The sequence below is a fragment of the Mytilus galloprovincialis genome, chromosome 3 (genome assembly GCF_965363235.1).
Source record: "Mytilus galloprovincialis chromosome 3, xbMytGall1.hap1.1, whole genome shotgun sequence".
Classification (NCBI taxonomy): Eukaryota; Metazoa; Mollusca; class Bivalvia; order Mytilida; family Mytilidae; genus Mytilus; species Mytilus galloprovincialis.
In genome coordinates, this window is record NC_134840.1 from 20,043,467 (window position 1) to 20,055,456 (window position 11,990).

At 34.8% G+C, this 11,990-nt stretch overlaps 1 protein-coding gene across 1 annotated transcript in view; it reads right to left on the reverse strand.

Moving 5' to 3' along the window:
* LOC143067366 (uncharacterized) overlaps positions 1 to 11,990 on the reverse strand; it is a 189,443-nt gene that overhangs the window by 166,135 nt on the left and 11,318 nt on the right. The gene's annotated exons all lie outside the window — the stretch shown is intronic.

Consider the following 11,990-nt stretch of genomic DNA (forward strand, 5'->3'; position numbering starts at 1 on the left):
TGTCTGCTCTATGGTCAGATTGTTGTCTCTTTGACACATTCCCCATTTCCATTCTCAATTTTAATTATTGCTTTCTGTATCAGATTTATTTAAAGTAAGTTTCTTTCATAGGTTAATTTATGCAGTAAAATAGAAAATTCTTGGAACTGTACAGAGTTTTTTCAGAGTTTACCCATATTAAAACTATGAACCATAACAATTATGGAATAAGTCTATTTTTAAAGGAGTGCAATTGGTGCCAAGAGGAATGCCTATAATCAGTTGATAACATTATTTCTGAAATGTACGATCATCTGATCAGTTCAACTAAGAATATTTAATATATTTCTTTTTTCATCACAGAAGGCTTTATATGAGATGCAGCAAATAAGATTTCATGAATCAGTAGGTCAGATTCTATAAGCAACAGATCGACTGCATTTGGTGTAGGAAATGATTGTAAGGGGTATATAAAAAAAAGATTTGGTATGATTGCCAATGAGACAACTCTCCTCCAAATGACACGGAAATTAATAACTATAGGTTGCTGTATGGCCTTCAACAATGAGTTATTTGTTTTACTGTTAGGTTTCATTTGACCTTGACCTTCTTTTCTCATTTTATTGATAAATGTTAAGTTCTTGTGTCACAGTATGATAAACATGGGTACAACTATCCAGGGGCGTAAATTATTTTAATATAGCTTTATATTTTCAGAAGGTAGGAGACCTGGATGCGGGTGGATCCGGCCATTTTAAAAAGGGGGGGTTTCCAACCCAGGACAAAAATGGGGTTCCAACTATATGTCCCCATTCAAATGCATTGATCAGGCAATAAAAAGGGGGGGGGGTCCAACCCCCGAACCCCCTTGATCTGCCATTGAATCATATATGACTACTGTTCTTAATCTTGGCCTCATTTTCATGGTTCAGTGTCTGCTTAAAAAAAAAAAAAAATTCTTGTAATGTTAACTTCTCCATTATGAGTAATAGGATAACTGTATTTGGTATATTGGTTTCTTTCAAGATCTATATGTCCATCAGACAAGAGTTCATCTGACCTTGACCTCATTTCATGTGTCAGTGATCAAGGTTAAAGTTAACATCTGTTTCCCAAATACTATAAGCAGTAGGTGAACTATATTTAGTTAAGTGAATGATTCTAATCGGTACATGCTTGTCTGAAAAGTTTCATATGGTAGATACTTAGCCAGCTGTAAACGGTTGATCTAGGGTTGTACTTCTTTAGCTCATCTGTTTAACAAGCTGCATTGTAACATAGAGACAAAGATGATTTTGTATATTAAATCATGCTCTCCACTTACACCTGTTTGTGATATCACCAAATGCAACCTATCAAAGGATTTATACTTGTCAAAATTTACTGTGAGCTGTGTATATGATTCATACCCCTGCTTAATGTGTAGTTGTCAAGAGAATTTCAAATATATGCATGGCATTTAAATAAGTGAAACATTAAAGAAACTGCAATCTTAACAGTATGTCATACTAGACACAGCTTTGTGCCATATATCTAGAAGCTATGGAAGTAGTTCTGAGATAAATGTGATGGGATTGTGGTGTGGACGATGGTACAAAAATGTAAATCGGAACAACCCATGCATGGGTGTACTAAAAATAAAGCAGCTGATCTTGTGGATTATAGATAACCATTATTAATTATTACAATGTTCCTGTACTGTAAACTAGTTCCCGTATTTCTATTAAGAAAGTAAACATGTTATTAATATTTGTAATGGGTGGGGGACCACTTCCTACATACAAGATTATAGGACGTGCCACTGGAATAAGTCACAATTTTCAGTCTGAAAATATATGAAAAGGTAGAGAAAAAAATCAAAAATATATGATTAGGTCAATAAAGTTCAAATAACTAGTATATGAAAAGCTCTTATCAGTTTTTTACTGTAGAAAGTCTTGACGTAAGTAAACATTACATACAGAATCTTAGCCTTAAATATTCCACTTTCCCAGCACACCACAAACTGAACTAATATGGGAAAAGGTACATTTTTACTCACGCAATGTATGAAAAGGTATACAATATTAAGATCTTAATTATATGAAAAGGATGGGATATCAGTACCTTAGCAACACCCAATATCAATAATTAAGTGCCCCCCCCCCCCCCCTTCTCTCTCTCACTAAATGATAAATTTACAACATTTTCCATTTGAACTAATAATGATTTTGCTTAAAATAATAAGAAATGCACCCAAAGGAACTTTCTTGATAAATCTAATACAAACAGCAATATTTATCCTTGTCTAGATACCCAACTTTCAAACAGGAAACTTTGAACAAAAATTCTGACAAACACAAACCATTTTTAGGGATAGTGATCTGGCGGCGTTAGCATTTGCTAACTCCTTTAAAGCTTAATATTTTAGAAGGTGGAAGACCTAGATGCTTCATGCTTTTTACATATATGCCTTATGTCATATATTCATTGTACTTGGCCTCATTTTCATGGCTGAGTAACTACTTGAAACCAGATGCTCCGCAGGGCGTAGCTTTATACGACCGCAGAGGTTGAACCCTGAACGGTTAGGGCAAGTATGGACACAACATTCAAGCTGGATTCAGCTCTAAATTTGGATTGTGATTAAATAGTTGACACAGCATAGGTTTCTGACACAGAATGAATGTGTTCTAATGAACTTAATTTTTTTGTTTCTCTTAGAGCAATTCACTATGCTGTTGAATATTAATCCTCTCAAAAAAATGTTTGAAGAAATTTTCTTTTTTATTTATGAAATTTCAAATGAGAAAAATTGAACCCAATTTTTTTAATCACATCCCCCTTTCCCTTATTCCAAAACTAATCTCAATTAAAATTTCTAATGGAGTTTGCAACAATAACTACTCATTTAAATACATCATAAAATATTAAGATGTAAAAAAACTGCTTGTTATCACTGAATGGTAAAGATTATTTTAATTTATCAGTTGGTAGTAAAAAGTGAATATACATTGTATATTGTATATAACAAAGATTTAAGTTGATTCTGGACAAAGAAAGATAACTCCAATTAAAAAAAAATCTTGCTATTGCACAATATTTTGCAATTAGATATTTCTTGCTTACTATTCTGGACAAAGAAAGATAACTCTAATTAAAAAAAAATTTGATATTTCACAATATTGTGCAATTAGATATTTCTTGCCATTGCGCAATACTGTGCAATTGAAAAGACTTGCTATTGCACAATACTTAATATAATAATTTTAGATCCTGATTTGGACCAACTTGAAAACTGGGCCCATAATAAAAAATCTAAGTACATTTTTGGATTCAGCATATCAAAGAACTTCAAGATTTCAATTTTTGTTAAAATCAGACTAAGTTTAATTTTGGACCCTTTGGACTTTGGTGTAGACCAATTTGAAAACAGGACCAAAAATGAAGAATCTACATACACAGTTAGATTTGGTATATCAAAGAACCCCATTTATTCAATTTTTGATGAAATCAAACAAAGTTTAATTTTGGACCCCGATTTGGACCAACTTGAAAACTGGGCCAATAATCAAGAATCTAAGTACATTTTTAGATTCAGCATATCAAAGAACCTAACTGATTCATTTTTTGTCAAAATCAAACTAAGTTTAATTTTGGACCCTTTGGACCTTAATGTAGACCAATTTGAAAACGGGACCAAAAGTTAAGAATCTACATACACAGTCATGACAGTTAGATTCAGCATATCAAAGAACCCCAATTATTCAATTTTGATGAAATCAAACAAAAGTTTAATTTTGGACCCTTTGGGCCCCTTATTATGTTGGGACCAAAACTCCCAAAATCAAACCCAACCTTTCTTTTATGGTCATAAACCTTGTGTTTAAATTTCATAGATTTCTATTTACTTATACTAACGTTATGGTGCGAAAACCAAGAAAAATGCTTATTTGGGTCCCTTTTTGGCCCCTAATTCCTAAACTGTTGGGACCTAAACTCCCAAAATCAATACCAACCTTCCTTTTGTAGTCATTAACATTGTGTTTAAATTTCATTGATTTCTATTTACTTAAACTAATGTTATTGTGCGAAAACCAAGAATAATGCTTATTTGGGCCCTTTTTTGGCCCCTAATTTCTAAACTGTTGAGACCAAAACTCCCAAAATCAATCCCAACCGTTCTTTTGTGGTCATAAACCTTGTGTCAAAATTTCATAGATTTCTATTAACTTAAACTAAAGTTAGAGTGCGAAAACTAAAAGTATTCGGACGACGACAACGACGACGACGACGCCGACGCCAACGTGATAGCAATATACGACGAAATTTTTTTCAAAATTTGCGGTCGTATAAAAAGTTAAAGATTTTTTTGAAATGTTAATCTCTCTTTGTATGAGTAATAGGATACCTATATTTAGTATGTGCATATTTTGCAAGGTCCTCATGCCCATCAGACAGTTTTCATTTGACCTTGACCTCATTTCATGGATCAGTGAACAATGTAAAGTTTTGGTGGTCAAGTCCTTATATCAGATACTGTAGGTCTTCTATATTTTGTGTATGGAATGATTGTAAGGTGTGTATAGTCCATATATCAGATACTGTAGGTCTTCTATATTTTGTGTATGGAATTTTGGGGCCGTAGTGATAGTCCGACAGCTCAATAGTCCGACGGTTCGATGGTCCGACAGCTCGATGGTCCGACGGTTCAATGGTCCGACAGTTCAATAGTCCGACAGTTCGGTAGTCCGACAGTTCAGTGTATTTCTGCTTCTATATTTGAATCGGAAGTCTCGTGTGGAATGAGGGTACTGCGCATATGTGATGAAAGTTGCAAGACAGGAATTGATTTGGAAGACTGCTTTTCATTATGAGACTCGTACCGACTTCGCAGTCGAACCGGAAGTGGAACACGAACCGGAAGTGGAAGACGAACCGTAAGTTCGGTTCATTTGAATCGTCTGTTGAGACGAACCAAAAAAACAGTAGTCCGCTGAAAATAGTTCAAACCAAATGAAAAGTGATCCTACTTATCTATCGGAGGTCGGTCTCAAATGACTGTTTTTCACGTGTTCACCCTTCTCGGAGATTTAAAAAAAAATGTTATTTGGAACTGTGTATCCATATCTTCCATGAAAAATGATTCAACGAAATATCGGACAGTTAACTACAGCTGTGAACGGACCCAGTGACGAAAAGACGGACTAAGGTCCGAACGAACAACTTTAAGCCTTCTGTATCTAAACACAAAACCGGAAGTTAGATTTGTACTTCTAATTGAAGAAATCATCTTACTATAAGCACAATGGCACAAATCGACAATTCTACAAAAAAAGCTTCCTGCGGGAGCTTATAAAAGCTCCTACATTTGATGGAAATTTATTGTTTATTAATCAATATTATTAGTACAATCCAAATTTAGCTTAGCTATGATGATTAAGTATAAACCTGTGCAAGACGTATTGATTATGATCATTCTATTTGGTGCAAGTTGTTTAATGTATATGCAGGTGCTTACCCTTCCGGAGCACATAGAATCACTCCAGTTTTTGGCGGCGTTCGTGTTTCTCAAGTCTTCAGTTTTCTATGTTGTGCTTTGTGTACTATTTTTTGTCTATTTGTATGTTGTTGTTTTTTGTAGCCATGGCGTTGTCAGTTTATTTTTGACTTATGAGTTGGAATGTCCCTCTAGTATCTTTCGCCTCTCTTTTATAAATTTGCTATTTCATTTTTATGATTGTTGTTTCTTAGATAATCAAGACATCTCTCCAAGTGATTTATTACTGCCAACACGATATGGGTGCATATGCAATATTCGATACAGTGGTACCTGTACGATACGACACCTAAGTTATATTATACATTTTGTCGGACTAAAACATAATTTCTTTGTATATTCTTGTGATTCCTTACTTACTCAGTTGTTATTCATTAATATTGCTTACTAATTATCAAGGTTTACGCTTCATATTTAAATAAGACAATGTGTTTGTGATTGCCAACGACACAACTCTCCATCAAAGACCACATGTCGTTAAAGTAAGCAATTATAGCTAGGTTACTGTATGATCTTCATTCAACATGGAGAATCGGATACGGATAACGCTATAAAGCAATTGGGGGCTTTATAAAGGGCCCCTAAATTACCAGTATGACCAGTATAAAACAATTCAGATGAGAAAACCAATAAAAGAAAAACAAGTGTGAAAATACAGCAACAAACAAAAACCACAGCCGGGTTAAACATTTTTTCTGGATCCAAGATTCTCTTAGACAGCGGTGGTATACAGCACGATAAAAATCAGTTGAAAACGACCAAAAATCATCAAATTGATATAGGCCAAATAAACATTTAACAATTATAATTATATCAAAAAAAATGATAAAAATTACACAATAAAAACATACAGTGCCATGAGTCCGTTTCCTGGTGTAAGTGGTATAGCGTTATCGCAAACATTTCTTTTGTTCTTTGCTTTTTTTTATGGGGGGGGGGGGGGGGGGGAAGGGGTAACGGCATTTAGTTCTTGTATTTGCATTAAAAGAAGAATGTGTTACTAATCCGTTTGTCCTTTTTTTTTTTTTTAAATGCATTTGTTGGTGATGCATTTCATTAATCAAATATTTTCATGCAAAACACTATAATCAAATTTGGAATTATTTATCTTTGAAAAATATCACAAATTGTCAGCAAAAATTCAGTAGTTTTCATAACTAAATAGTTTTATCAAAAAGTTCACTTTCAGAATTACACAATACAAACAAAGTGTCAAAACTGAACCACTCCATAGCACACTGCGTTCCAGTATTGGTCTAAGTTTCTCGTTCCATTATTATATTCCTCTTTCAATCTCATCATCCGTGCTTCTAGATTTCGCCATTTTCTTTTTCTTTTCGGCGCTGGATCGCCCCTATCGACAGCCTCCACGGAGTTCTCCAAAGTTGCTTGTTGGTCTTTTAAGCATCTTATGAAAGTCCACAAAGAAGGGTGTCTAACCGAAACAGTGTTATTCCAGAGTCGGTGGAAACCTGCAATATTAATAATAATTAATAATAATTAAACGATATTAATATCAAGTAAAAATATGTGATACATTAGTCTACCCCTAGAAAGTTAACTTTGCTGTGCGAGTCAAGGCTTAAAATACTTAAATTTACTACCTAATTCAGTTATAGATACAGTCGTCCCGTTTGCAATCATATCACATAATATTCGTATGTTTATATAGACGTATTGGTGGCACTTATGTTCATATTTTTTAAAATTTTCTTAAACATAAAACCAAATTTTGTAATATGGAACGGAGAAGCAAACGCTACATACATACTTGTACTGACGTGATTTTATACATAATATATTAAATTGTTTACACCTTCAGTAGCCGGAAAAGGGGGGGGGGGGGGGGGGGGTAAAATGGTGTCCACTATTGTAGAAAAAGAATGTTTAATAATTTAAGAATAAACGAAAAATTGTGTATTGAATAAAATTACGAAATTTTAAACCTTATACCAAAGCCTCCCTAACCCCTGCATATCAGTTTAACTGTAGAAATGCATTTATATACCAAGCGAAAATTTAGATCTAAATCGTTTTAAGTAAAAAATATTCTGAATGTGAAGTTTAAATTGAGACCTTTTTCTCGTCGGATTTACTTTTGAAATAAAAAGATAACACTTACTTTCAACGCTGTTGTTTGTTCTGTTGTTCATATCTCTTTCATAAACATTCCACATCTGGGGAGGGAACAACCCGTTCAAATAGTTCCTTTCGAAGTAGTCAAGAAAGTCCCTTAGTCCATTATACCGCCTGCAGAGTCTCTGAGTTCTACGGGATGTTCTCAACAAACGAAAGTTCTGGCGCACAACAGCAATTGGTAGGTATCCGATGGCCATAACTTTACGGACTAAGCTTTTTACTGCTGGTCGTCGTCGGTAACTTGCCGCAAGACCTAAATTCTGGACTTTTCGCCACAAACTCTGATTGAAGTGAAAATAGCAACCACTAATTTGAGCGCGTGGAAGCTCAGTTTCTACTGCTGCTATCAATGCGAGCTCAAAATCACAGATGACTTTTCTTGGGCGCCATCTGTGCTGTGTGATTTGTCGAATTTTGACTTTCAGTGTTTCTAAAATATGTCTATAGTCACCAATATTGCGATCAGTCATTAGACAGTTTACAAAACACATCACCCTATTACGGTACCGGCCGTGAATGGTAAAATATTGTGAATATGGCCTTGGACAAGTTCTGAAGGTCCCGTCGCAATATATCTCTTTACATTGTCTAAGATTCAATAAGTTTTCACGTGTTGCATATATCAGAACACCCCAATCATTGTTTTTGTACAACAGAAATCTATCTTCCGACCATGTTCGTTTCCAATGCCCGTGAATGGAAACTTCATCAATATCATGAGGCACAGCGGGGACGTGAGCTAGTCGAGTTCGTGTCATTGTGGAACGGACTCTGTGGAATTCAGGAATATGTTCTCGATCCCCGCCTCCTTGTGCTACATTTCTCGCAAAGTTGTTGTATACCCGCTTTATAGGGACGCTCGGGTCTTGTTGAATTGCACTACGCAAAGACTGTAATGTTGTATCGACTCCTATAACCGTGTCGTCTTCTTCGTGTGTATGGGGACCTTCTTGCAAAATAAATATATTAGGTGCTTGGTCATCTAAGTTGAATATATTTGTTTGAAGATTGGCCCTGCACTCTTGCCTCCAACATCGCCAGTATATAGCATGAATCCTCTGTCGGCCAGTTTTTCTGGTATTTGAAACCGTTGTATATTAACACTTTTCCTCCGCGATTTCCAGCAATGACCCTAGTAGCCATTTTAGAGATGTAATGGTAAAGGGCATCAGAGTCCTTTATATACCATCTTTTCATGGGAACTTTCAATTTACTCAAAGATGTCAATTTCAAAACAAAATTGACATTTCTATATAAGGAATAGGGGCCAATGCAGTGCCATATTTTGACACTTCCTGTGCTTGCATCATCAACGTGAAGACGTGCATCACCGTTATTAAACACGTGCAAAGTGAGAAATTCTTGAATAGCTTAAAATAGGTTGAAATATGAAAGAATATTTTCTTATAAAAAATAAATAAAAAAGGGGGAATCAGCGGCACACGTGTCTGCAATTGCAATCGCTTTTATGATAATCTAAGTATCAATATTCGGTTTTTTTAAACAAGTTATATCTTTAAAAAACATATCCGACGCATTTTTGATGTATTAAAGCAAGTATATGAAGTTAAAATCCAACCATTAATCTTTATCAGTTAATTTTTTATCATAGTTTAAAAATTGCACAATGCACATAGGGCTAACGCCTGACAATTCTTAGTCCTATAATGTAAGACTTTGTAGGTTTATATCGTCTTTATACGACGTTTTTATCGGAATTTTTTTTTAACAATCAAAAGTCTCGTGGTTCAGAATTGATAGTAAAAAAGATCCGATTAAAAACGTCGAATGAAGACGCTATAAACCTAGCTATGAAGGTTTATATAATAGGACTAGAGGATTCGGAACGTCGAATATAGAGGGGGGATAGGATGGGTCCTGATCCCGAAATCCCGGGCTTAAAAAAATGAAATCCCGAAATCCCGGACTTAAAAACACCAAATCCCGAGGTCCCGAAATTCGAATAAAGAATTCCCGGATCCCGAAAGGGTCAATCCCGAAATCCTGAGCTTAAAACAGCCGATCCCGGGCCGGGGTCCCGATGAAGGTCTTACCCACCCTCAATATACCTAGCTGTAAAGGTTTTTGAAATATAAAATGTACCCTGTGTTTAATAAGCATCTTTCTTTATTTAACGCTTCAACTAATTGGCGAATGTGGTGTAATTCAGCGACTTTCTCTTCCAAAACAAGTCGATCTTTATTGCATACGGTCTTTCTTGGGGGCTATGTAGTCCATATCGGGATACACCAACGATCTGAAAGTGGACATGAAATGACCTGGGCCCGTATATGTGTCGATATATAAAAACTAAAATAACTTTTTAATCTTCAATGGATTTCCTAAAAATTTTAGTTTACTGAAGGGACCATTTTCAGGTCTGTAGTGTAACCTATTTATATCAAATCCGGTGTGATATGTCGGACTATCGAACCGTCGGACTATAGAACCGTCGGACTATCGAACTGTCGGACTATCGAACCGTCGGACTATTGAACTGTCGGACTATCGAACCGTCGGACTGTCGAGCGGACCCCGATTGTAAGGTGTGTATATGTCCAACTAGCAGGTGTCATCTGACCCTGACCATGACCTCATTTTCATGGTTTAGTTGTCAATGTTAAGTTTTTAAGTTTTGGTCTTTTTTTCTAATACTGTATGCAACCATATTTGGTGTTTGGAAATATTTTATGATGTTCATGTCAGTCTAACTGGTTTTATTTGACCTGGACCTCATTTTCACAGTTCATTGCTCAGTATTAAGTTTTTGTGTTTTTGTGTGTTTTTTTCAACTATAAGCAATAGATCAACTATATTTGTTGTAAAGCGTATATGTCTCAACAGTCTGTCTGGCATGATTCATCTGATCTTGACCTCATTTTCATGGTTCATAGGTGGTTTTCTTGGTTAAGTCTGTATCTAGAAACTATAAGCAATAGGTCAACTATATTTAGTGTTTTGAATGATTTGAATGTGAACATGTATTTCTCGTTTGGTTAATCTGACCTTGATCTCATTTTCTTGCATTATGTTAAGTTTCTATGATACTCATAGTAAAGCTTTATATTTAGAACTATTAACATAAAAATCAATGGTTAGTAAAGAAGGCGAGACATTTCAGCATTTGCACTCTTGTTCCAAATTTTGATGGTGATGTTTATTGTTGTGCCTTGTATCAATCATTTAAGCTAAGGTTATTGCTACTGATTTTTATGCGACCGCAAAAATTTTTTATCATGTTGTCCTCGTCTGCGTTGTCAGCGTCGTCGTCCGAAGACGCATTTTGTTTATGGACAATAACTTTAGTTTAGGTAAATGGATCTCTATAAATTTTTACCAGAAGGTTTAATACCTTTAAAGGAAGGCTAGGATTACTTTTGGGGGTTATGGTCCTAACAGTTTATGAATTGGGGGCCAAAAAAAGGGCCCAAATAAGCATTTTTGTATTTTCTAGGCAATAAGTTTAAATATAAATAAGTTTAAGTGTATAATTCTCTTTGAAATTATACCAAAAGTTTTCATACCACAAAGGGATTGTGAAAATTAACTTTGGGGGTTATGACTTAAATAAATTAGAAATTGGGAGCAAAAAAGGGGGAAAACTAGGTTTTTCTGGTTAAAGGACAATTTAGACAATTTAAAAGTAGTGTAAGGGAGGTAGTCCAATTAAAATTTAAAGAATACTGTTATATATATGTTTGATTACTTTCATTACACTGCTTGGAAATTATGTACATGTATTAAGGTATTAAGAAATGATGATTGTCTTGAGATGTGTAGCTGTAAATATATTTTTAGAAGTCACTATTAATTAATATTAATTTTAACCATTACTGTGTGTCATTTTATATTTTAATATTTAATGATGTATTTAAAGGAGTAGTTATTGTTGCCAACTCCATTAGAAATTTGAATTGAGATTATTTTTGGAATAAGGGAAAGGAGGTGAAAAAAAATGGGGGGGGGGGGGGAGGGGGGGGAGTAAAATTTTTCTCATTTCAGATTTCAGAAATTAAATATAATTTTTTCTTCAAATATTTTTTTTGAGGGGATAATATTCAACATCAAAGTGTATTGCTCAAATGCAAAAAAAAAAATTCATTAGACATCTGTGGTCGTATAAAGCTGCACCCTGCGGAGAATCTGGTTGCAATATGTTGTGCTGTGACACCACTGTCCGAGGTTAAGGGAGGGTTGGGTGCTCACAAACATGTTTAACTCCAGCCACATTATTTATAGGTCTGTCCTAAGTATAAGTAATTAGCCAGTAGATCAGTGGTTGTCGTTGAATCATAGTTGTAAACTACATAAATTATTTTGATATAAATTTAAT